The 2,731-nt window shown below is 38.7% G+C and overlaps 1 pseudogene; it reads left to right on the top strand.

Annotated features, from left to right (window-relative positions):
* The first annotated feature begins 1,902 nt into the window (after window positions 1-1,902).
* Window positions 1,903-2,387, top strand: LOC114631951 (annotated as a pseudogene).
* Window positions 2,388-2,731: the final 344 nt, after the last annotated feature.

Here is a 2,731-nt window from a genome sequence, read left to right as displayed (position 1 = left end):
GCTTGTGTATGTAAAGATTCTTAGCCAGCTTACCTGGATGCTTCAAGCTTGGTTCTTCTGATTATTTTACAATGAGAATGATGTTAGCTAGCACTGTGTATCAACTGCCCTGATGACTTTGAGTGAGATAACTTATGCATAGGGTATTAGAAAGAGGCCTTAGTTCCTTGCTTCCTGAAACAAGTGAATAATGTCCTGAAGGACTGTGATACAGCACTTGTGCCATAGGAAAAAGAGAAGTGACAATGAAGAAGACATCCACCATTATATAACAAATTCCTTGCTGAGTGTTTTTACAATTGTGCAGATGCACCAAGTGGTGGAGAAACATATTTAGGAGCCCTGAGCATTTTAGATGGTACTTTAAAATCTTCAGAAAGGCTAAATTAATCTGACTAGAACATAAACATGAAATGAACGGAAATGACATTGTTTTTAAAACTTGGCATAAAAAGCTTTAGTGAGATGATCAGAGATGTACAAAGGATAAAGATCAGCTATGCCCTGAAAATTACAAGAAATAATTACTTTGTGGGGAAAACATTACTGTCAGAGAAAGTAGGAGTATTTGTTGGACTAATATGTCTACTGAATTTGGCTATTTTCACCCTACCAAAGACTTGCCAGAATAATTTTAAATGTTTGTGTATGGCACAGAAAACAAGCAATACTGAGTCAATTGCAGATAAAATAAGTAACATTGTATCTAATTATTAATCATTTATGCATGAATTTGGAAACAAATACTTCAGAATACTTGTAGCAGAGGAAATTTATTCATGGGGTAAATAACATAGGTGGTGAATTGCTTAAACCCTATACAGGAAATAATGAGACAAACGTTAGATTTGAAACTCAAAACTGTTCAGTAACTTTGGTGAGGGTATAAAGAGAGGAGCTAGAGTTACTGGTACCCAGAAAGCAGGATCTCCTGTAAGGAAGTAGAGTAATTAATTTCCTATAGCGTCTGGAGTTGCAAAGGAAAAGTATCTACTGCTGAACAAACTCAATTGGCAGGGAAAGTGGGAAGTCTTGTTTCTGCTATAACACACACACACACACACACACACACACACACACACCTCAGACACCTCAGATTCATCAGATGACAGTTAAAGGGCAACTGACACAATATTCAAATATAAATCCTTCTCTTGAAGTCAATGGTAATACACACTTAAAAAGGGGACAGAATGTAAACAAAAAGGAAAGAAATAGAGGCACAACTATCAATTGGAAAAAATAATAACAACAACTTGATAATCTTGCAAATACAATCTACATTATAAGCCTTTAAAATATTGTGAAAAGTGATTTTACTTAAAATATGTCAAAGCCACTGCACGGTCGTCTGGTGACCCCGCCGCCTGCCCTGCCACCGCCGCCTGCGCTGCCTCGGGATCGGCTGTATGATTAGGCCACAATCTTCAATAAGTAGACATATTCCTCAGTTCTGTGGTGTTCTCGGTCACACATTTATGGAGTTTCTGAAGGGCAGTGGAGATTACTGCCAGGCACAGCACGACCTCTATGCAGACAAGTGAACTGTAGAATATCATTACTACTCCACCAAGAAGCCCCCATAAGAGCGAATAACCCGGACACAGGCGTGTTGAACTGACATCTGCAGAGCATTTCCAAGAGCTCAGACCTGGGTGGGGTAAACCTCAGTGCACTTCCTTTGTATTGCCTCGGTCTTACTGGATTGAAGAATCACCGCTTCTTGTTAGAAGGTTCATTTCATTGCCTGTTTCTCCCAATTCATACTGAAAGCACTGAGAATTTAAAGTGGAGTATATTGAATATTGAAGTAGACTTCAGGTTGTTTTTTGTTTTGAATCGTTTCTGTATTCAATTTTTCAATTCTTTCATAGCCCTTTTGGGTGTTTTTTTAAACTAAACATGGCTCGAATGAACTGCCCTGCTCCTGTGGAAGTCACATACAAGAACATGAGATTTCTTATTACACACAATCCAACCAACACAACCTTAAACAAATTTATAGAGGAACTTAAGAAGTATGGAGCTACCACAATAGTAAGAGTATGTGAAGCAACTTACGACTCTACACTTGTGATGATGGTACACCACCATCCAACCAGGTTGTTGATGACTGGTTAAGTCTTGTGAAGATTAAGTTTCGTGAAGAACCTGGTTGCTGTATTGATGTCCATTGTGTCGCAGGCCTTGGCAGAGCTCCAGTGCTTGTTGCCCTCGCATTGATTGAAGGTGGGATGAAATATGAGAACGCAGTGCAGTTCATAAGACAAAAGAGGCGCGGAGCTTTTAACAGCAAGCAACTTTTGTATCTGGAGAAGTACCGTCCAAAAATGCAGCTCCGCTTCAAGGATTCCAATGGTCATAGAAACAACTGTTGTATTCGATAAAACTGGGGTACTTGATGCCATTGCCTTGGAAGTGGAAATTCAGATGAGACCTGATTTGTCATACATAATTACCCAATGTCTCAGTTTACTAAATAAGTCTGCTGAAGCTCCACAGGAATATTGAAAATCAGTTTTACCAGGCCACAAGCTTGACAGAATTGTAACCTCTATATTTGGGCTATGATCAACATGTTTGGACACTTAGCAAATGAGTTTTGCTGGTCAGCATTTAAAATGTGCTTATTATTTGTACCAGTTGACCTTTCCTTAAATAAGGTATTGAGTTATGTCATTAAATGTACTCCTGTGTCAGAATATTATTAGTCTGTAAGGAATTTAGAAGG

The sequence above is a fragment of the Grammomys surdaster genome, unplaced genomic scaffold (genome assembly GCF_004785775.1).
Source record: "Grammomys surdaster isolate TR1022 unplaced genomic scaffold, NIH_TR_1.0 369, whole genome shotgun sequence".
Classification (NCBI taxonomy): domain Eukaryota; kingdom Metazoa; phylum Chordata; class Mammalia; order Rodentia; family Muridae; genus Grammomys; species Grammomys surdaster.
The sequence above is the reverse complement of the archived record's forward strand: the minus strand, read 5'-3'. Positions and strand labels throughout refer to the sequence as shown.